Raw genomic sequence first — 24,728 nt, forward strand, 5'->3', positions numbered from 1 at the left:
GCTACCTAGCCGCCCCCTACAGTGTTCTTCTGTATCTTTCTAGATCCTTGCCCTGAAATAGCTATCAAGAAAGATATGGGCATATCTATGGTTATTTGGGGGTAGCTAGATGGCTCAGTGGATACAGTACTGGGCTTGGAGTCAGGAAGATTCATCTTCATAAGTTCAAATCCAACCTCAGACAGTGTGACCCTGGGTAAGTCATTTAACCCTGTTTGCCTCAGTTTCCTCATCTGTAAAATGAACCAAAGAAGGAAATGGCAAACCACTCCTATATCTTTACCAAGAAAACCCCAAACAGGTTCATGAAGAGTCAGACACGACTGAAATGACTGAACAATAATAATGGTTATTTTAAAGCACTGTTTCCTTAACTTATACTACAATAAATATCCCAATTCAAACAGTATCTTTAGAGAGGAAACACACATACAAATAGAATTATGGGACTTAATGATCACAGTATTGTTGTCTTGAGCAAGGCAAATTGTTTTTCCATTCAGTGTGCTTTATGATAGAAGGATTAGTTGGGAATCAATTTTTTATACCTCATTACATATTTTCTTTTATATTATACGCCATGATTTTATAAGTCGGGTAGTATTCTGTATAGCCCTGTGACCTGAGAGCTAAACTTAGACCCAGTTAAGGGGAAAACATTTAGAGAAAATCTGGTACAGAAGGTTCAAAGACAGAGAAAGTGAAGACTTCTAATGACAGGGTCTTAGGAATTTGTTTGTTCTCTTGGCCTTGAAAAAAGATTGGGTTTCCAGAAATGTCTCTTTCTACCTCTGGCTGAGAAAGAATACATTGATCTAAATAAAGACATTACCATGGCAATAAAGGCAGAAAGCCCATCTATCTGAGTGTACAGGATGTGGGGCTGTCACAGAAGGTGATGCAAAGGTTACATTTGGTGTAGAACATGGCGAGTTGCCAACACAGTGTACCACTGAGCTCAAGTCACAGGCTTCCTCTGCTCCCTCAATGTGATATTAATGCAATAATTGAATTCAAATGAGCTCTCACTGACCTTCAATAGGTTTTGGGCTCATTTACCTTATGAATAGCCTGATCCTTCATCTGGCCCAGAATTGTTCTTTCTTTTTTTAAAGTTTCTTTCCACATTGGTGATTGTGTATTCTGACAGAGGCATAAGTAGGGATTCTTTTACCTACGGGGGGGAAAAAAAAAACCATTCAGGGTGTGTGTATGTGTATTAGAGTGATGGGGAGAGTATTCCTTATTCATAAGTCAGTTTAATAGGTGAGAGGCAGAGGACAATCCTATTGTAGGCCCAGTTATAATGGGAAAGGGGATGGTAAGATGAGGCACCAGAAAGGGATGTTGTATTGATAGGACCCTGGAGCTGGGCTCCTTGAAAGAGGAGATGAAGTGAGCTTGCCCCATGTGATGCATACTACTACAGGGCCATAAAGGTGGAGATATTTCTCTCTCAGTTGTTGCAGGGGGAGAGCACTACCCTCTGGGAAGAAAATTCCTTCAATAATTTTTAAGCACCCTAAGGAAAAACCTGTGTTTTGCCCACCATAATTACAACTACATATTCTAGTTTTGTTATGGGGTGAAATGTTCTTTTTTTTTTCTAGTCATTCTTAACATTTTTTTCCTCTACCAGTAGCAGGTGCACCCTAGTGGCAACACCAAATGTTCTTTTCTCCCACAAGTGGCAATGTCTCCCCTCTCCAAATGATACCCATCTATTATTTGAAAGTTGAAATACTGAGCATGTGGCATGCTTCATAGATGATGCCAAACTAGGAACTGGAAGAAAGAATTATAGAGGAAAGACTTGGAATTTTAAATGACCTTGACATCTATAGAGGCTGCCTGGTGTAGTGGAAAGATCTGTGGAATGAGAGTCAGGAAAATGAGATTTGGTTTGTGACTAGGCTACAGACTAGCCTGTGGCTTTGGCTAAGACAACTTCTCTGGCCCTTGTGGATAAAATGAGGCACTAGATAATCTAAAAGTCTCCTTCAGCACTATCATCCCATGTCTTAAAAACCAATGTATCCTATTGGACTACAAACCAGTAGTTAATAGTTCAAAAGAGGTAGGTGGAGCACAACATATTGACAGAGAAAAATACTACAAAAAATCAAGATTGGGAATAAATTTCTAGGAAAGTAATGGCAGAAAAGGTTTAAGGTTCATAATAGTCCAGATGTAGGAAGATGCAGCCAGTAGTAATCATAGTTAGTCAACTAGCATCTCATCAACAAGTCAATCAACAAGCATTTATTAAGCACTTGCTTTGTACCATATACTGCAATAAGCCCCAAGGATACAAAGAAGGAAAGATAGTTCTTGGCCTCAGGGAGCATACATTTCACCCTATAGGGTAGGTAACATGAAGAAATTGAAAGTAGATTCCCTGGTTGGTTGTGTTTCCATTTTAGAAATGTATCATTTGAAAATGGTCCTAGGTAATATAATAAAAATAATTAGAAGGATAGCAAGCAGAACAGGAAAAAAATCATCATTAAAGGAAGAAAAGCTTTCAGTCAAGGAGAGAGCTCAAGGGTGTTTTGATAACTTTTTTAATGTCTAAAGAGTTATTTTTTGAAGGATGGTCTCTCACTGAGAATAGAACAAGAATAAATGGACTCAATTGGAAGGAAAAGAAACAGAAGATAACCATAACATAGCCTGATAGCAAATGCTCATCCAAATTGGGATGGTTTATAGTTTTTTGTTTGTTTGTTTGTTTGTTTTTTTAGTGAGGCAATTGGGGTTAAGTGACTTGCCCAGGGTCACACAGCTAGTAAGTGTGTGTTAAGTGTCTGAGGCCGGATTTGAACTCAGGTACTCCTGACTCCAGGGCCGGTGCTCTATCCACTGCGCCACCTAGCTGCCCCTATAGTTTGAGTCCTGGTGTTTGGGGGGCTTTTGCGGGGAGATTTTCAAGAGTTGAATGGATATTGATCTGGTTCAGATATCTTAAGCTAGCCATATAGAAAATTTCTAGAAAATTTCAGTCTTCCAAACTTGTAACTAGTCCTGAAAGGTTTTTACAAGCACTGTTCTCTCTGCTATGCCAAGCCGTTACAAGAATGCAATATGTGGCAGGGTCTGAAAAATGGCATCTTCCTAGCTGTAGGTTATATTATTTTATTAAAGTTCAATTGCCTTTTTTAGGGTTGTCTTTATTTATTTCAAGATGGTAACCTCTAATATTTTCTTAATTTAACGCAATGTTACTATGTCCACAATCAATATTTATTGTTTACTGTGTGTCCAGTATATATGTATATATTTATATATGTCTATTTGTATATATTATACATATATATGCACATACACATATGGACACATGTATGTACATACACATACAATAGATAGATAGATAGATAGATAGATAGATAGATAGATAGATAGATAGATAGATAGATAGATAGATAGATAGATAGAATGCCCTCTCCTCCATTAGATTGTAAGTTCCTTAAGGGCAAGGACTGTCTTTTGCTCTTTTGGTATCCGCAGTGCATGTATGTGTTATGTGTGTGTGTGTGTGTGTGTGTGGTGCATGTGTGTATGTATGTGTGTGCGTAATATACAAATTAAGCTATATAAAAGATAAATAGGAGATAATACAGTGAAGATGAAGGAATTAAGAGGGGTTAAGAAAAGCTTCCAGTAAAAGATGGAGTGTTAGTTGGGGCTTAAAAGCAGCCAGGGTGGTCAGTAGGTAGAGCAGCGGAGGAGGAAGGGTGTTCCAGGTATGTGGGACAGCCAGAGAAAATGCTCGGAGACAAGAGATTTGTCTTGTTCATAGAACAGCAAATAGGCTAGCATCACTGGATAAAAGAGTACATGTTAGGGAATAAGGTTAGCAATGAAAGAAATGACCTCTGGAGTTCTCTTCCAGCTGGACCATGCCAAGATTATCTAAGCAAGAGTTCCCGGGTTGACAGTCTGAAGCACTGGCATGCAAGAAGTATAGCGTATGGTCCTCAAGGGAAAGAATTGTTTTGCTTCTATCCCAATGAGCCCAGTGCCTACAACCAATTCTGTGTAAGAGATTTCTGGCAAGGAAACCCCTGTCATCTGTGAAGTTGAGCAGTTTACCTGTAATTTATCGATTTAAGAGAATTCTATGAGGCATGAGAGCTTCAGACTTCCCTTAGTCATACAACTACTTCATATCATGGAGAGAACTTGATAACAGTTTGCCTGGCCCTTTACCATATTGTTGCTCCTCTTGCAAACAGTAAGTTTTTTAGTAATTTTTTTCTAAATTATTATTGAACATGGAATATTGAATGTGACTAGATTTTGTATATAGAATAGCAGTACAGTGAAGCATCAATAATCAGTCTTTTTAAAATTGGAAAGGAAACAGATCCTGACAGTCAGTTAACATTTTTTAAGTACACAGTAGGAACAGCTAGATACAGTGCATAGAGCTCTGGTTCTGGAGTCAGGAAGACCTTAGTTCAAATGTGGCCTCAGACACTTACTAGATGTGTGACCCTGGATAAGTCATTTAACCCTGTTTGCCTCAGTTCCTCATCTATAAAATGAGTTGGAGAAGGAAATGGCAAACCAATCCAGTATCTTTGCCAACAAAATCCCAAATGAAGTCATGAAGAGCTGGACAGAAGTGAACAACAACAAATTGTTCACCAACGTTTGTAAAAGTGAGCTTTTTAAGAATTAAAAAAAGACAACAGAACCAAGCATCCTCATTTATGATGATTGATAAGAAAGAAAACATCAACCATTTTCCTAACTCAATATTGGCTAAGGGCTTCCCTGCTGTCCTAGCCAAAAATATTCAATACTCCACAACTCTTTGTGTCTCATGTCAAGAGAAACTGAAAACTGTCCATCCAGTAGATTTAGTGGGGACAAGTCAGTTAATAGAAAGAGGAAGAATGAGCTTAAGACTCCCAAGGTTGTAAATATAAGTGATCCAGAAGTCTGTTTTAAGTTGCCGCTTGAACTAGAACAGATATGAATTATTCAGATGGTGGCTGGATCAATCTTTCCTTCATCAGTCTGTCTGTAAAGAGTTAGCAGGTGCTGAATTCACTTTCTCTGTAGGTGCTGCTCCTTGTCTTTTCCGTGCATTTCGCCTCACTCAGACACTTTATAGAGTGGTGTCATCACGATTCACAGTACTTAGAAAATTTTCAGTGCTGTTCCTGTGCCAAGACTATTTTAATAATCTCAACCAAATGTTTGAGTTGGTTGTTTAAGATAGAGAAAATACTGCAATGCACAACATTTATTTTCTCCTTTCTGAAAACTTGCTGAAATTTTAAATGTCAGACTCCTCACCCTCTCCCTCCCCCAGGGTTGTTTTCTTATACCATACCGCTGAAGATAGGCTTGAAAGAGAATTGAATAAGAATTTCCTTGTGCTCCTGACCTTGATGGAGCCAAGTGTAGATGGGGTGCCAGAAGTGTAGGATATAGTTTAGTTTGCACAAGCTGTTGCCAGTCAAGGTAACATTTATTTTAAGGTCAGCTACAATCCACAAATTATTAAAATGTGTCTGTGTTTGCACCTATTCTCAAGCCAGTTGTTAATTTACTTATTTATTTCCAGGTGGCTGCTGTATCTTTGTTAGCATATTATTTTTTTACCCTGGGGTGGGAGTTCAAACCCAAAAAAGTGATCAACTACTTTTGTCTTTCTATTTTAGTATCAAGCCACATTTTTTTTTTTTAGTGAGGCAATTGGGGTTAAGTGACTTGCCCAGGGTCACACAGCTAGTAAGTGTTAAGTGTCTGAGGCCGGATTTGAACTCAGGTACTCCTGACTCCAGGGCCGGTGCTCTATCCACTGCGCCATCTAGCTGCCCCTCACATATTTTTTTAAAAACGATTTCTCTTTTATACAATTCCCAATAAGTAACAGAAGAACAAAGTACTAGGTTGAGAACTTTTCAACATAGGAATACTCTAATAATCTTTATGTCTGACTATATATATGTATATATATATACATACATACACAAATATAAATGTACATATAAGTATATATAAAAATAATAGACTTTTTAAAAAAAGTTTTGAGTTCCCAATTCAATTCCTCTTTCCCTCCCCACTCCCTGAGGTGGTAAGCAATCAGATATAGGTTATACATGTACAATTATGTAAAATATTACCATATAAGTGTATGACTATATTTTTAATTAGTTTAAAGTTCATTTCATAAGCCTTTCTACATAATGAACATGTGTAATATGGTGACTTGTTAACCTTCCCCGTTAGACTGGTTGCTATCGACAGATCTATGTATTTGCCTTATTGGCCATGGAAAGCTTTTATTTGTAATAAATATAATGATAGCTCCTCATATTTAAAGTGTTTCCAGGTTTATAAAGCACTTTGCTGAAAATAACCCTGGGAGATAGATAATGTGAGTATTATTGTGTTGTACTTTAGGGACTGGGCACCTGGATGGCTAAGTGGATAGAGTGCTGATCCTGGAATCAAAAAGACCCAGATTTAAATCCAGGTTTAGACACTAGCTGTGTGACCTCGGGCAAGTCACTTAATCTCTGTTTGCCTTAATCCACTAGAAAAGGAAATGGGAAAGCATTCCAGTTTCTTTTCAAAGAAAACCTCTTGACCAATAACAACTTCAGGGATAAGGAAAATGAGACCCAGAAAAGCTAAAGCTTTAGGTGGTAGGTACCTCAGTTGTGACAAAAACTCATTTCCTCACTTTCTTTCCACTGCACTATGCTACATCTCAATGAGCCACTGTGTCCATCAGGGTGCTTTGTCACTTGAAGTCATGTTATGACTGTGGAACACATGGTTGACTATGTATGCCTGATTGAAAATTCGTAGCTACAGCACTTTTAGTGATGGAGAGCTATAAGCTACTTTCAGAGTGACACGGCCACACTTTCTTTCCTTGCCACTTGTAAAACCTGAAATTTATATAAAAATATCTAAAGTTGTTGGTGCACTTTACATCATTTGAGTCTCACAATAACTCAATGAAGTATGGAATGCATGAATTATTATTCCCATTTTACAGATAAGAAATCTGAGGTCCGAGAAGCTAAATGACTTACCCATGATTTCGTAGTTCATGTCAGAGAAAAAAATAAATTAAAGGTTTCCTGATTCCATACATAGCCCTGTTTACTGAAGACATGCTATTTCTTATGTTGTTGTTCAGTCATTTCAATTATGTCTGACTCTTCATGACCCCATTTTGGGGATTTTCTTGGCAAAGATACTAGAGTGGTTTGCCATTTTCTTCTCTGGATCATTTTACAGATGAGGAAACTGAAATAAGCAGGGTTAAGTGACTGGCCCAGTTAATACACAGCTAGTAAGTGTCTGAGGACAGATTTTAATTCAGAGAGATGACTTTCTGACTCCAGGCCACTGTGCCACCTAGCTGCCCCACTATTTCTCATACACTCTCCTGAATAGAAATGAAGATGGGAGCCTCTTTGAGATACTACTAGGACTCAAAATGCTTATTTATAAGCACCCACAACTAAGCTCTCAGTCCCCTTGCTTATAAATCTGAAAGCTATGTCATCTCTTTTCTATCTGAAATTCTTTCCCTTCTTCCTCATTTCAATCTCCTCGCCTTCCCTGACCTCCTTTAAACCCCACCTAAAATTCCACCTTCTAGAAGAAACCTTTCCCAGCCCTTAAATCTAGTGCCTGATCTCTCTGTTTATTGGCTCCTGTATATCTTATTTATAGCTTATTTGTACATATTTGTTTGCCCATGTCTCCCTGATTAAAATGTAGGTTCCTCAAAAGTAGGGATTATATTTTTGCATTTTTCCATATTCCCAGAGATTAGCAGAGTACATAGCATATAAAGGCACTTAATAATGCTTTTGATTGGCCTATAGCACCTACATCCCAGGGTTGTTGTGAGGATAAAATAAGGTAGTATTTGGAAAGCACTTTGCTAACCTCAATGAACTGTATAAATGCTAGCTATTATTAATTCAAGTGAAAGAAGATGTATTTATCTGATGTTTTCATTTTCTTTTTTGATTTGACTCTGGAAAACTCATTGTACTGTTTCCTACTTCTAAAAACGGTATTTATTGATGTAAAAATAGCAAGGACCCCCCTCCCCTCCCTTCAGACTTAGTCTGGAAGATATCTGGATGGGTCATGATTAAATATTACAGTTATTCTTAATCTGAAGGCCCTCAGTTCAGCTTTGTTGATGCTGAAAGAATATATCAACCCAGAATCAGTTTTAAAATGGACATCCAGGTGCAATTACGTAGGCTGTGATCAATTCTAATTAAATAGAATTCTAATTGGTTTTTAATAATACTTTAATGTTGGAGATTTTATAACAAAGCAGAACTAAGCCTTCTGCAATGTCTGCCAGAGAAAGCCATAGTGAAAATAACTCTCTAAGAAGCAATCTAATTGTTCAGCAGTGTTTCCAACACCTGTATCCCTGTATTTGTTAAGCCACTTTAACATGATTTTTTAAAAAGGGAGTTATGCAACTGATTGCATTTCCTATAAAGTCAGTGATGAGAATTTTAAACTTTCTAAATGATGTGAGTAGATAATCATCAGCAATTTAAGAGATTAGTGACAACTTAAAAATTTCTTATGATCAACTCATTTATTTTAAAAGCTTTGGAGGACTTGCCCTCCCTTTTTTCCCGTCTGTAACTGTGATTTTTTTTTCTTTTTTCTTTTCCTTATAAATTTGAGACTCAAGAAGCAACGGAAGTACACCCAAATTAAACTTATGGCACAAGGGCAAAAAAACTAAAACCTGACTTTTTCAGGGTGGGTAGAGGGCTAAAAAGCAACTTTTTGTCAAGTCTTTTGTATTCCAGCAGCTGGATGCATTGCTACCATGGTAACAGACCACATGATGAGGTGTATTAGATTGCTGTGTGTACAGCACAGGAAGAAGGAACACAGCTTTTTGTGGAAGTTAAAGGTTACTTTGGAGTTTTCTTCTGTAGAAATGAGTAATGTCAAATGCACTAGCTCCAGCATATGCCGTACTCCAAAAGAAACATTAGGGACATGTTGGTGCACTAAACTGCAGACTAAGGTAAGGTTTAATCGCGTCTAACTAAAAGTTGAACTCCAGTTACTTGCTGTTTCTCCAGAAGGTTGACTTAAAGGGAGGAATCCCACTCTAGGTCTTTGTCCAAAAGATGCACAATATATTCATCCCCCTGCCTCGTCGTTCTCCGTCCGTCCTCTCCTCCCCGCCCTCCGCCCCACCGCCCCTGTCCCCCTACGAATCCCACCCCAAGAACCCCGCCAGGTTTTGGATTTGCAAGAGCAAAACGATTCTGTGTTTCTGTAGTCCACTGAACGTGTGTTTTAAAGATAGCTAAAAGGAAATGAACTGATGATGTGATTTTGATTCCTATTGCCTATCTACCCATCAATGAAAAACTGTCCCCAGGGGTTTCATTTTTACTTACGTTTCATCATTGTAAATATTACCTAGGTCACAGAGACCAGTTTCTCAGGAATGATCATTCAGTGCAGTAAGATCTTGCTTAGATTGGCCAGCATTCTACTTGAAATATTTAAATAGTATTTTCTCCTTTTATGATAACATCAGTACCTCCCCTATCCAACAAACTGTTTATCAGACTGTCAAGGCTTTGGCTTTTACTGCAGTTTCTTATTCATTTTTCCTCTTATACTAGGCACTTGAACATAGCTGGGCACAACTCTGTTGTTAAAGAACTGAAAGAAAGACTTGAGTACAGTAAGACTGCATATCAAATGCAGGCACCTAGGAACCCCTCACTAATGTGCAGCATCTGTAAGCAATTAATTACGGCATTGACCTGTTTAGTTAAAACATGGACCCAGAGCACTGGGGCAATCCACTCCCAAGTGGTTGGTGTTTACACTGCCATACAAATTACTTGCTTCAAAGGGGCAGGCATATTCACATGCACTTTTAAAAAATGTAAAATTCTCCCCCCCCCATTAATATTCTGGTTATACTTTGCGCAATATGGAGAAATGATGGTCTCCGGATCAGTTGTCCATTCCTCTCCTAAGAAAACAGGTTATTCAAAAAGTTTTAGTTGAGTATGCTTGAATCCAGTTGATAATTTTCACTTTATACTTTAAGTGACCTAACCAAACTCAACAGTAATAAAAGTCTTGCTGTTATAATGGTTTAATTTGAACAAACTCAGAACTTCAAATAGTATAACAAACCTAAAAATCCTCAGTTAACTAATATAGATTTTTAGATTTAGGAGTGACTAAAGTTAATTAAGGCAGCTAGGTGGCCCAATGGATAGTGTGCAGGACCTGGAATCAGGAAGACTTATTTTCCTGGATACAAATCCAGCCTCAGACACTAGCTGTGTGACTCTGGGAAACTCACTTAACCCTGTTTGCCTCCATTTCCTTATCTGTAAAATGATCTGGAGAAGGAAATGGCAAAGCAATCCAGTATCTTTGCCAAGAAAACTCCATATGGGGTCATGAAGAGTCGGATATGACTAAAACAATTGAACATAATCAAAGTTACTTATCTGTTTATATCTCATGGTTTTAACTTAAATTAAAAGGTCATGTTAAAGAGGAGCAAGTGAGCCTGTGAGCTGGTTCAAAAGCAATCATCTGGTGAATCTCATCAATATTGTCCTGGTCAGGGCAAGTTTCCCTCTGCCCAGGTAGTTGCCTAAGGAGAAGGATGGTGTCTATATTCAGTCTGGAATTGAAAAAAATCTTAGGCAATCATAATAAAAGAAAAATGTTCCACTGACATAAAATATGGAATATGTAAGAACTGCCTCAGCCAGAACTAAGATGAAATACAGTAATGGGTTCAACTCATTCATTCAGTTACCAAGCATTTTAAAGCTCTTATATTCCACTCACTGGGCTAAGTCTTGGTAATACAAATACAAGAAGAAAGACAGTCCCTACCTTCAAGATGCTTAAATCTAATGGGAGAAGGCACACATAAAAGGGGGACAAAGATGGCAGATAAGGGGGTGAGATGGTAGAGGATGTGCAGAGTGCAGCCAGGAGAGGAATGTGATGCCTAGCCTGAATGGCTTCCTTAAATGGAGTTTCTTTTTAAAATAATATTTTATTTTCCCCTCAATTACAGTTAAAACAATTTTTTTTACATTTTTAAAAAGTTTTGAGTTCCAAATTCTATTCCTTCTTTCCTCCTCTCCCCCCTCACTGAGATGGTAAGCAAGCTGATATAGGTTGTACATGTACAATCATGTAAAACATTTCCATATTAGTTATTTAAAGGGAGGTTCTAAGAAGAGATGTTCAATCAGAGAAAGAGGCTACAGGTGAGGAGGGTACTTCCAGTGTGTGAATTCCAGGGCAGGAGTGAGGTTGTAGGATAAAGAGATGGGCATGGTAGAGAAGGTCCAAAATATAGCATGGAAAGGGATGACAGTTAATGAATTACTTTATCTACCGCACAGAGTAGTTGTGGGCATAGAATAGACTAAGAATAAGAAAACAGAAAAAACATTGTGTACTTTATAACTATGAGCAACTATTTGTTATTATTGTTGTAATTATTGGGACTGACAGAATAAAAGGACAAATCAGTAGAAAGTTTTTTTAAATGGGAAATTCATAATATCTTTCCATTGAAGAGAGGAATATATCCTAAATGAATAAAGTAGTATTTATTAAGCACTTACCCATACACCAGAGAAAGTGTCAAGTGCTAGGGATAGAAGGAAAACCAAGTAAAACAATTCCTGCCCTGAAGGAGTTTACATTTTTAGGAGAGGAGAATAAAACCTGGAGGGAGTCTTAGGGTTGCTAAGTGATTCAGTGGATAATGTGGCTGAGCTTGGAGTCAGAAAGACTCATCTTCCTGGATTCTAATTTGGTCTCAGATACTCAGATAGCTGTGCAATCCTGGACAACTCGATGAACCCTGTTTGCCTCAGTTCCTCATCTGTAAAATGAGCTGGAGAAGGAAATTGCAAACCATTGCAGTATCTTTGCCAAGAAAACCCCAAATAGGGTCACCAAGAGTCAGATACAATAAAGCAACAATAAGATGGGGAATGATGTTTTATTTTGGGAAGTCACAGGGGTTGTGAATGGAACCCACAGGGTATGGAATGGTAATGTTGTTTTGATTTCTATTCCTAGAGCAAGCCGTGAACAGAGGTGGGTGGGAGACGTGAGGATGGCTGGAGAGCTGGGTGATGGGTCTGGGTTTGGGCTAGATGTGGAGAATTAAACCAATCAGGAACCCAGGGCCCCAGGGAAGGAAGCAAGGCTAGATCTCCACAGCATGGAAATAAGACAAACCTCTGGGTGCCTATTTTTGCTTCCCAATCTTCTAACTTTCCCCTGAGCTAGTAGATCAAACTAACAAAACCTTTATCACTGCCTGTCTGCTTCATTTTATTAGCTCTACACAGAAGGAGAAAAGACTTGGAGTACTACTAGTATTTGAGTGGCAATTTCAATACATTTTTCAAAAAGCATAATTTAGCATAATTTTTAAAAGGCACAGATTGTCCCTTTCTGTTCTGTGTAGTTAGGATGAAGAGATGCTACAGTGGCATATGCTGAATTCACTAACATTGTGAGCTGTAATAATTCTTGAAAGCTACACATAGCACTGCCCTAGAGTGAGTATTTTGTACTTAATATTTCATTAATCTAGGGCAGCTAGGTGGCACAGTGGATAGATTGCCAGGCCTGAAATCAGGAAGACCTGAGTTCAAATCTGGCCTCAGATATTAGCTGTGTGACCTTGGGTAAGTCACTTAGCCCTGTTTGCCTCAGTTTTCTCATCTGTAAAATGAGCTGGAAAAGGAAATGACAAAGCACTCCAGTATCTTTGCTGAGAAAGCCCTAAGTGGAGTCTCGAAGAGTCGAGTCACTGAGACAGTACATAGTGTATAAGTTGGATGGTCTAACCATACTATTTTTACCCTTTGACTTATATAATATATTTCTCAAAAAACTGTATGAAAATCTTTTTTTGTTATTGTTAGAAATTAGATTGCCTTCTCTTACTGAGTTATATTGTAACTCAGATGTTTTGCCATTCGTGTTGACTGTTGGCAATGATTGCCAACGTCTTAGCTCAAGTTCCTGTTTCTATTGATGCATCTACCATCTTCCAGACCATTAGAGTCAGAGTGGAGTCATACTCACTTGGTGTCATCTCTGGCTCTTTCCTGTCCCTCATATCTAATTGGTTCCCAAGCTCTGCCGATTCAACTTCTAATCACTGTTGTGTAATTTAAAATTCTAAATGTGGGTTCTGATCTGAGCCCTCCCCCCGTTTTGGGGGGGAAACTGACTAAAATCACTGACAAATGAATTTAGGTTTTTTTTAAGGGTTTATTGAAAGATAGTAAGAGAAAGATTGAGAACGTATTTCTTATAGCCTGGAAATCCTCGCCTTCCTAAACCTCTCACTTCTGAAGTTGCCTGCCACCAAGCTGATGTCTCCCACCAAAAGAGGAAGAACCCTCTTGCCAGCGGACGCTTCCTGCTTCATGTTCCCCTCCCAGAAATGGAAGGTTCTTCAAGCTGATTGGCTAGCGTCATTCAAATTCATTGGTTCACTGGACCCGAAGATGGTCTCGGCATAAAGTTCAAAGTTTTTAGCTTCTGAGAACATAGCTTCTTAAGTACCCTCTTAAGTACCAGCCAGATGTGCTTATAATCTAGTTAACTGGAAGTAAGCCAGTCGCAGTCAGTCACTCTCACCCAATTCAATTAGTTTTGATCAATCTCCAGGCGGGCCTCTGAGTATCTGCTAAATCTCATCTACCACATTCTATTATCTATCCCCCCACCCTTTCCATTCCTACTGTGACCATGGGACTTTGGGCCCATATCTCTTCTCAGCTAGGTTCTAATAATAACCCCCTTAATGGATACTTCTGTTTCAGCCTTTACGTTTTCTGATGCATCATTCCTCAAGTTACTATGAATGCCCTGGCTTGGTCATGTCACTTTTCTACACAAGAAGTTTCATTGGCTTCCCATTGGCTGCTAAAAAATAATGTTATTATTCAAAATGCAGTATGATCTGCTTTTAGCCAAAAAGGTGTCCCAGCAGAAAGAATGCCAGGCCTGGAGTAAGGAAGACGTGAGTTCAAATTGTGGGGACCAATTTTTAATTGGGGAGTTCTAGCTAAGCGGCTCGCCACAATATTGGGGCAAGGAAGGAAACCGGCAGCCTCCCTCAAAACAGAACAAGATTTATTTTAACAAGAACGAACTTAAAAAAAAAAACAACCCACAAACAGGATCAGTAGGATCAAGGGAAAGGAAATAAAATGGGGAAAGGGAAATTATAATACCTGAAAAATACCACCACCCAGGAATCAGCTGAAAATATGCAGCAGAACACCTGTCGCTTTCCAGCTTCCCCCTGGAATGCCCAATTCTCCTCCCCCAAACCTAGAAACACCCCCACACAGCCCCAGCCAATGGGATGGCTGCTCTGACAGTCACATGACTGCCCTCACTAGGCTTCCAACCATTATAATTTTGCCAGGCCCATGTAGGCATTGGCGAGTGGTGATGACGTGAGGTGCCAGAGCCCTGGCAATGGCTACAACCAATGGGTAGAGCACTGTGCGGGTTTGTGGGGCCCCAGGCCAGTGCCCACCGAGGCATAAAAACCTCAAATAACAATTAATTCTTTATGAAATCCAGCTTCAGACACCTACTAGCTGTGCAATCCTGGGCAAGTCACTTAATCTCTACTTCTGTTTCCTCTTCTATAAACTAGAGATAATAATAGCACCTACCTCCCAGGGTTGTTGTGAGGATCAAATGAGATGATGATTATAAAATGCTTAGCACAGTGCCAGGAACACAATAAGTGCTATATCAGGGTTAGTTGTTATTATTATTGTCTGCCATTACTGTCTTACATACTCTGTATTCTAGCCAGACTGGAGTTATTTACAGCCTTTCCCCCTGCCCTTTCAGTGTTTTTTGGTCTCACAATCTCTGGGCTCAATGATTTGCTCAAGTGACACCCCCCAATTCCTGGAATGAACTCCCTTCTGTCCTCATAATCTTAAACTATAGAAGTCCCTTCTTTTCTTCAGAGACCCAATCCACATGATGTTCTTCCCTGAGAATCCTTCCCTCATCTCCTTCCTCTATAACCTGTAGCTGAAAGTGAATTCTTCCTCCTCAAATGTTTCAAGAAACAGAGCATCACTTGGCATTTTCCATTGCAGCCCTACTATTATATTTATTTGGATCCCAGTGTTTTCTCCCCTATTGTGATTGACAGCTCTTTGATGATTGCATCTCTGTGAAATCTGTACTTATATTACCAGAGACTAGTATACTTAAGCAGACACATGAATATTTGTTGAATCTGATTGTCCCTGGCCTCTCTGCAGTCCAGTGAACTGTGAATACATGCTCAAATATTAGAATCCATTTGTAGTGTAAATCACCACCCTCTCCCCACCCCTTTCCAGTTTCTTTTCTAAATTCACATTGGAGGGGGCAGCTAGGTGGCACAGTGGATAAAGCACCAGCCCTGGAGTCAGGAGGACCTGAGTTCAAATCCAGCCTCAGACACTTGACACTTAACTAGCTGTGTGACCCTGGGCAAGTCACTTAACCCCCATTGCCCTACAAAAAAAAAAAAAGTAAATTCACGTTGGGCCTAGATTTATGGCACACACCAGTGATCTCTGTTAACTAGGAGGCTAAGGCCAGTGAGTATTGTGAGCTCAGGAGTTCTGAGCTACAGTGGACTAAGCTGATCAGGTATTGAGCCACATTAAGTTGAGCACCAATGTAGCAAGCAGCCCCAAAAGGAGACGGCCACTAGACTAGCCTGAGGAAGAGAAAACCAGACTAGATCAGAAAAACAGAGCAGGTTAAAGCTTTTGTACTGATGAGTATTTGGCCCAGGCCCATAAGTGGCTGCTGTATGTTCAGACTAAGCAAGATAGGTAGACCCAATAAGGAAAGAATGAAAGTAGGAAGGAGAGACAGAGACAGAGACAGAGATAGACAGAGACAGAAAGAGACAGAAAGAAAGGAAAGAAGGAAGGAAGAAAAGAAAGCAAGAGAAAGAAAGAAAACTACAAAATAGGAATTCAGATTGGGGATTGGGAAAGAGAGTTCTTAAGGCTGGCACACCTATTTAAGGCATATTGATATTTTTTGTAGAGCAAATATTTCTTCTGTCCAAATATAAGTCATTAAAAAAACTCCATCAAATGGCCTTTGAGTTCAAAGAACTATAACATTTTTAGGGGGAGATATAGATATAAGTTATTTTCAAAAATTGTGAAGCTGTACTTGCAGTATTTTACCCCTTTAATATGTAGTGAAAATATTTCAGGATCAATATTACCTAAATGAGAGAAAAATAGACTACCTCTATAATGATATAGCTATCCCTTTTTGGTTGAGTTCAATGCAGATGAAAGTTTTCTGATGCAGGAAATGCCAATATTCCTTAAACAGATTTTAAAACATCCAATGAGCTCAGCACTGTACATTTTAAGCTAGCTATTCAGTCTTGAGAAGGGGTCATATTTAAAACCGTCCTCTATAATTAATTTTTTTGGATATCTTTTGTTTTTATATCACCTACATTTCTTCTGTATTCCTTCCCTCTCCTCCCCGTGGAGCTGTCCCTTATAGGAAATAAAAACACTAAAAAACAAAAACAAAGTGGGGAAAGCAGCTCAGTAAAACTATCAAACAGACCAGCCAAATCCCATACCATATGCAGTGTTCCACATCTGTAGGTAGCCATTTAAATTTTTTTTTTTCTTGAAAGAAATTAGACTTGCTTCTCAGGAAGATTAGTATTCATTATTAGACATTTAACTTTTTTTAATAACCACACCTCTGAATGTGATATAAAAGGAATTTCTATTGAATTAGATATAGATAGTTTAAAAGATTCTGTTCTGTCTAATGTTAGAGCCTCTAGCCAGGAAGCCACAATCTGTGATATTTCTCAAAAAAAGAAATAATTGGGTAACTTTATAATACTTTGTAATAATTCTAAAGAGCTACTCATATAATGAACCATCACATTCTTTTTTTCCCCTCACACCCAGTTGACAACTTTTAATATCAGAAGTTAGATTAAAATATAAATGATGAGATCAATGTATCGGAAACCCACTATTCACCTGGTATTTTTTTTTGTAAAGGAATTTGTGTTGCTTATCCTGCCTGTGACTAATTGAAAAAGTGTTATTCCTTGTAGCTGAATAGAATCATCACATGAAAGATTCTTGATCCTTGCTCTTTTTGCTACTCAAGAAAGAAAGGATAAACATTTCAATTTGAACTTAGATAAGGTCAGGATAAAACCAGAACTTGCTTTATACAGATATGAATATGTTCACTTATTGTTCTCACTCTTGGCTGTTTGCTATGAATAATTCACTTCTAGTTCTGGAGGTGAATTAGAAGAATCTGTTAAATACTTTTAGTTACTAAGTTTTGGAAAAGGCCAGTGATTTCATTGTTATATGGAATTCTCAATGAGGAAACACTTCCACTGCATGTTAGAATCTGCTTTCCTACTAATTTAGAGAGTTTTGTGGGACACTTGGGGCAGCCAGGTGTCCCAGTGGATAGAGCACTGGGTCTGGGATCAAGAAGATTTGAGTTCAAATTTGGTCTCGGGCACTAACAGTGTGACCCTGGGCAAGTCACTTAACCCTGTTTGCCTTAGTTTCCTCCTCTGTAAAATGAACTGGAGAAGGAAATGGCAAACCATTCCAGTATCTTTGCCAAGAAAACCTCAAATGGAGTCACGAAGAACTAGACATAACTGAAAAACAACTCAACAACAACAAACAACGCAGTGGGACAATTAAATGTTTACTTTTTTAGGGTCACATAGCCAGCAAGCATGAGAAGTAGAAACCAAGTTTTCTTGACTTGAAGGCCAGTCCCAGTCCCCTCTACCCTGCTGCCCACTCACCTGCCAAAATGAATTTCCTAAAGGTGACATCTGACCTTGTCATTTCTCTACTTCTCTTCTCCAGGAGATCCCTGTCACTTTCAAGATCAGATATAAAATCTTCCGTTTGGCCTTCCAAGCCCTTCGTTATCTTCCCACCCCATCGCCAACCTTTCCAATTTTCTTTATAACCCCAGCCTCTCCCCATATGTTCTGCAAACCAGTGACACTAGATTCCCCGCTGTTCCTTGAACAAAACACTGTTTCTTTATTCCAGACTTTTTCATTGGCTGTCTCCCATGCCTGGAATGCTCTTCCTCTTCACCTCTGCCACCTGTCTTCATTCAGGTTATAACTAAAATGCCACCTTCCACAGGAAGCCTTTCTCACTCCCCCTTACTCTTAGTGCCTTCCCTCTGTCGGTTATTTCCTTTTTATCCTATGTATGGCTTTTTAAATACACAATTGTTTACATGTTATCTCCCCCATTAGACTAGGAGCTCTTAGAGGGCATTCTGCCTTTCTTTGTATCTCCAGCACTTAGTACAATGCCCACCATATTTTTTGTTGTTGTTGTTGAATCGCGTCTGACTCCTTGTGACCCTGTGGACCATAGCATGCTAATACTGCCCATGGGCTTTTCTTGGCAAATATACTGGAGTGGTTTACCATTTCCTTCTCCAGTGGGTTAAGGCAAACAGAGGTTAAGTGACTTACCCAGAGTTACACAACTAATAAGTGTCTGAAGTCTAATTTGAACTCAGATCTTCCTGACTCCAGGCCCAGTTGCTCTATCCATTGAGCCACCTAACTGCCTCATATAGCAGTGGCCCAGCATATAGTAATAACTGAATAAATGTTTATTGACTGATTGATAATTACATATGGCATATGGCAAACCTTAAAACATTTGATAAATGCAAACTATTATTTTTTGTCTCCAGTTTCATTCTAGTGCTTGAGTTCAAAAGGGAACATTTTCATTTTCTAAAATGGTAAACTAAAAAAAGTGGTAAACACTGACTTCTTGGGAATAATTATGTTAAGCAGTTTAGACTGACTTTCCACCCAATGAAGTAAATTATTTTTTCCAGGGCCATAACAACAACCAAAAAAATGCACCTTCCAAATGACCAGATTCATCCAGAAAGTAGCTTAATAGCCAAGAGCACATGGCTAAAAGTGCATGCTTTTTGTGAATAAATTTTTGCTTCAAAACCAATCAGAAATGAATTTACCTAAAATAATAATTTTTTTCCTGACTGAAATTCCTTCATTATTTATTTAATGTGATCTAGAGGGAATATTTAGAAAGTCATCCTTCTTTTCCTATAGCAATTGATTTGAAATTTGTGTTTTTACCCTTCAGGAGAATTAAGTGAGCTTACTTTCATAACTTTGCTTTTGTCAGTTGCCTATCTTTAGCAGCAAGTCAGGTAAACAGCAACAAACTTATTTTTTTAGAGTCTCTAAGGATTGTGTTAATCATTCCACTAAGCACTTGTGGTAAACTCTCTCTGGCTGACGAAATTGAGCCTATCTCATTCCAATGCAAATTTCTCTCAGGACTAAACTGGGTAAGCCAAGATTTTGGATATAATCATGGCAACTTATACGGAATGCTTTTAATGTTTGCAAAGTGCTTTCTACACGCAGCCCATGTAAGCTTGTAGGATCATTATCTCAACCCTTGCTTTCTCAGATGTCTTGGGTCCTGGAGAAAGAAAGGTCCATTTCCATCCCCAAGGTTCTAGAAGTTGGGGGTGATTTTCCCCTGAGGAGTTGATGGGTAATTCTCCAATGCTATTCTCTGGGGACCCCACCACTATGCTTCCCTACCAACTGAGAATCATTTAAGTTATCTAGTCCTAAGTGGTATTTTATACTATCTAGAGTTATTTTAAACAGAGTATCTTTTACTATCTCTTCTTGCACAGTTTTGTTTGTGATATATAGGAATGCTGATGATTTATATGGATATACTTTATATCCTGCTATTTTACTAAAATGACTGATTGTTTCAGCTAACTTTTTAGTTGAGTCTTTGGGATTTTCCAAGAATATAATCATGTGGTCTGCAAAAAGAGAGTTCTGTTCCCTCATTCCCCATTCTGATTTCTTCTATTCTTCTTTTATTGTTATTGCTAAAATTTCCAACACAATATTGAATGATGTTGTTGACAGTGGGCATCCTTGTTTTGCATCTGATCTTACTGGGAAGGCTTCTAGTTTATCCCTATTACAAATAATGCTTGCTGATGGTCTTAAAGGAGTAACAACAGTTGGTACAAAATATACTCCTAAAAGTCTGACATACAAAGACAGGGGAAAGTGAACTCAAATTTAATACATTTGGCACAAAAGGGTAGTTAACAGCTATCTTTCTTATTTTATAGGGGTATTCAAAAACAGGTTTTCTTAAATTTTTTCCACTTAGAACCCCTTTTCACCTGAGAAATTTCTATATGACTGGGTATATAGGTATATAAAATGGGTATACAAATTGAACATTTACTGCAAAATTTTTTGCGACTCCCACATTCAGTTATGTGACCCCATATGGGGTCGTGACCCCCAGTTTAAGAAGCTGAACTCAAGAAGTTCTCTCAGGCATGATACACTTTCTATGCTAGGTTCCTTGGTGAACCATGAATTAATATCCAGTCTACTCTTGGCTCCCAATGTAGACACTACTGTCAGCTTATTTGGGCATGCTGTTAGGATAGTAATGTGAGAATGGGAAGTCCAACATCCTTTAAACCCGAGGTATCAAACAAAGCCACAGACCATCAGTGTTCCTTGAACCAGATAAAAATATAATTGGGAAATATTTACCAAAATAAATAGAAATACATAGAACACAGACAATCATAATATGTAGTGTTCAAAATCAACACATGTCCCCAAAGTATCCTTAAAATGTAATGCCCCCCTTTGATGACCCCCATTTCTATTTGAGTTTGATACCACTGGCCTAGACCCTTTAAAGCTCCAGTGAATGAATAAGGCATTTGTTAAGCACTGGGGAAACAAAGAGAAAAATAAGACAGCCCACTCTCAAGGAATTCATTCTAATAGTGGAGACAAAACCATGGAACATTCTATGTGGGAGTCATGTTGAGAAGGTCCTTAAGGTACAGTGGCAAAGCAGGCAGAAGTGCTTCTTTAGTGTTATTTTTACTAGTAAATCATATCATTTTCTGATGTTGAACTTTTTGATAATGCCAAAGACTTTGGTGGCAGTCACTTTTTTGTGTCTTCTATAATTGTGGCTGTAACATTTGTAGAGCAGCTACAGAGCTGCATCTGTAGGGGTTGCTTCCCAAGATCAGGCTGCAACCAAAAACCCAAAGGTTTTTGAGTTTGGGGTCCTGGGCAGTCTCCTTCAAGGATAGAGATGCAAGATGGTGGTCAAGGTGGTAGTGTTTTGTTTTGTTTTGTTTTTTAATTTCCTAGCACATGCTGCTTCCTGTCTTCTCCTGAGGAACCTTAGTGTTGTCCTGCTCTGTGAATGATGGTTGGAATTTGGTAGGGATCAGTGACCCCTTCTCCTCTGAATTGCTTCTCCAAACATAGGTGTTTTATGGTTTAAAAAAATGATGCTCAGTTCTTATTCAGAAAGACTTTTGCCTTTTTTGTACATGGTGCAGAATCCTTTTCACAGTCTTTACCCTTTTATGTGTTTTGGGGTTTTATTTCCCTAGTAACAGATCCAATGGTGACATTTAAGTCAACCTCCATGATGAATGATATGATCTACCTGAGAATAAGGCTCTCTAGCTGTTCCCAAGAAGTTAATATTGATTCCTAACCATCATTTGAAATATTTATGATTATTTGAATGGGTGTGCAATGTTGATAGTAAAGTCCCTGGGTGGAACAGAGCATAGAAATCACTTTAGACCTCAGAGAGTGGAATGTGACTTGAGCTATTGCAGAAGAAAGGGGGCTGATGTAGCTTCAGTGTTGCAATATAGGCTTGTAACTCTTCAACAACTACTGAGAGATTTGCTTTTCTGTGTAATCTCTTAGGGGCCAATTGTAAAATGCCCTTTTTGGAGAGGGGTACAGGAGATGTCTGTAAATGTGATTTTATTGTTGAGGACTTCCCAGTGTAGAAACTCTCTACCAATACAGATCAATAATTTTCTGTAACTTATCATTTTAAAGAGTTGCCTAAGGGAACTGCAAGGTTAAGTGGCTTTCCCATTGGTCCCATAATCAGCATGTGTCAAGAGGCAGCTCTTGAAATGAAATCTTCGTGACTCCAAGTCTGGCCCTGTATTCTAACTCCAATAGGTTACTTCTCCTCCATAAATGCTAAATACAATAAATGCTCAACATTTTGAGTCAGGACCAGGAGTCAGGAAGAACTGAGTTCAAATGTGACCTCAGACACCGGCTCTAACTGCTAAAGTGGTTCTGAAAAAATATTCCTCTTTCAAAGAATTACTCATCCACATGATCCAATCAAAATTTAAGTAAAAGTTTTTATTATTTGGCACACAAAGGTATGGCCAAGAGAAGAAGTCTAAACTGGAACAGGTTTGTGGCATGATCCTCAATCAGCCAGCATTTAGAGGCATGGCTGGGAGAAATTTGGATTGATCAACTTGCTGGAGTATCATTATATATATACCATTTGGATGTATAAATAATAAAAATTCCACATTTTTAACGAGATTATTGTCACTACCTGGTCCTAATCACATAGCAAACACAACTGGCTCCCAACTAAGCTCATGTTGTAAATTCAAGTCACCCTGTTTTCTGGGTGACTGCTTTGTTATCTATTTGACTAACCACTATCTGGTTAATTAACTACTTTGATTTTCCAAGGAAAAAATAATCTCTAACTAACCCCAGCAAGTTGATCAATCCACATTTCTCCATGGTCCCTCTTAGGGCCAGAGAATCTGTAACTGGACCCAGGCCTACCAGGCTGCTACTATGCCAGCTTTGTGGCCCTGAACAAGTAATTTAATCTGTTTGCCTCAGTTTCCACAACTGTAAAGTGGGGGTGGATAATAGAGAAGACACCTATCTCCATGGATTGTTGTGAGCATTGAATAAGATAGGATTTGTTTTAAAAATACTTAGCCTGGCACATAGTAGGCACTATATAAATGCCAAACACCTTCCCTCCAGCCCCCTACCTCCCCCTTGTTCCCTTTTATGACTAAAATGTTCAAACAAAAGTACACTTGAGAGAAAAGGAAAGGACTCAAAAGGTATCATTAAGGACATTGCTATTTGCTGTCCTTGTGATACAGAGTTATCATTGCCCAAAGTCTGCAGTATTTTGTTTGTTTGGGGTTCTTTGCAAAGGCCATCAAGGTTATGTGATTTGTCACACAGCTAAGTAAGTATCAAGTGTCTGAGGGCGGCTTTGAATTCAGGTCCTCCTGACTCCAGGGCCTGTGTTCTATCTACCTCACCACCTAATTACCCCTCTACTGTGTTACCTAACTGCTCCATTGTTTCTGAAAGCTTGCAGTGTAGCCCACATCAGACTTTCTTAGAGATACATACAAAAGAGACACACTGACCAGGAAATGCAGGAACAACAATATATCCAGAAATATATTTCCCTGATACAGGTCCATCAATCCAAATCTAACCTTTAATGATACAGATGAAGAAACAAAGGCCCAGAATGGAGAAAAGACTTACCCAGAGTCCCACTGATAGTAGAGACAGGATTCAAACCCAGATCATTTTACTCAAAATCCACTGTTCTTTGCTGCTATTCCATACTAAGTCTCAATAGCTTTCCCTTGTCAGACAGTTACAACTACAGTATAATGAACTGACCTAGAACAAAAACAATGCAGTTCTTGCTCTCCATGGCTTTATAAACTAGAATCCCCAGCACAGAAATACGCCAATACCCTGGTAGGACTGTTGCCAACAGTTACCTTTTTGCATTCCCCGCCCCACGTCCCCATTAACTACTGGACCTCACTGATCATAGGAGCAAAAATACAGAATGTGCCCATATACTAAAAATAGTAAAGGCATTTTCAGAGGTGGAAACATTATTGTTTGACATTGATTTTTAAAATTACTTTAGTACATCTGAAGTCTTAACTCCTAAGCTGCTTCTTTATTGCTTGCCATATTTCACTGAGTAATTAGGAAACTCTCAATGGCTCAAAGCATGCAGCTTATACCTTACATAATTTAATTTAGAAAGACTTTTGGTATGATTTTGGATTTTCTCGGGTCTTGTTCTATGGCAAATTGCTTAAAAACCATGACAGAGTTTCTAAGGCAGCTATGAATTTTTCTCTCAAGATATAATGGTTTTAGACAATGTATATCATTCAACTTGAATAATATTTTGTTCATAAAAATGGCTATATCCCAATTAAGCCTTATATACTATGTTCAGATACTCTGACCTCCACCAAACTCCCTAGCATGTCTGCCGGGGAAGGATGAGGTCTGTACTTAACTCAGACATGTCATCACAAAGGTCTTCTTTGTTCTCTACATCTGCTTATTATTGACCTTTTTTATTCAGTGGCTAATGATGTGAATGACTGCAAGTAAAAGGACTTAAATAATTGACAGATTCCTTCCACACTTAGTGTTGTATAATTTAACTTGTTTTTTTTTTTCTTTTGAATGAAATTAATTGGGCATCCACAGAGTGCTTGGTACTCTGTAGTAGCTGCTATAAATTGAGAGCACATAACAGACATGGTGCCGTGAAAAGCCGTAGATTTGGAGTCAGGGGATAAAACTTTAAATCCCAGCTTGGAATACTTAGTACACATGAGACCTTATAGAAGTCTCTTCGCCTCTGTTGGCCTCA

The 24,728-nt window shown here is 38.6% G+C and overlaps 1 protein-coding gene across 38 annotated transcripts in view; it reads left to right on the top strand.

Moving 5' to 3' along the window:
• The window catches only part of DTNA (dystrobrevin alpha), a 490,634-nt gene that overhangs the window by 245,986 nt on the left and 219,920 nt on the right, over positions 1–24,728 (top strand). Inside the window, exon 1 of one of the 38 annotated variants that reach the window (XM_043976703.1) lies at positions 8,897–9,052. The exons of the other annotated variants lie outside the window; for them this stretch is intronic. The gene's annotated coding sequence lies outside the window, so the exon portion shown is untranslated. Of the gene's footprint in view, positions 1–8,896; positions 9,053–24,728 lie in introns of those variants that run through there. 38 annotated transcript variants of the gene reach the window in all.

Source organism: Dromiciops gliroides, chromosome 1 (genome assembly GCF_019393635.1).
Source record: "Dromiciops gliroides isolate mDroGli1 chromosome 1, mDroGli1.pri, whole genome shotgun sequence".
NCBI classification, from domain to species: Eukaryota; Metazoa; Chordata; class Mammalia; order Microbiotheria; family Microbiotheriidae; genus Dromiciops; species Dromiciops gliroides.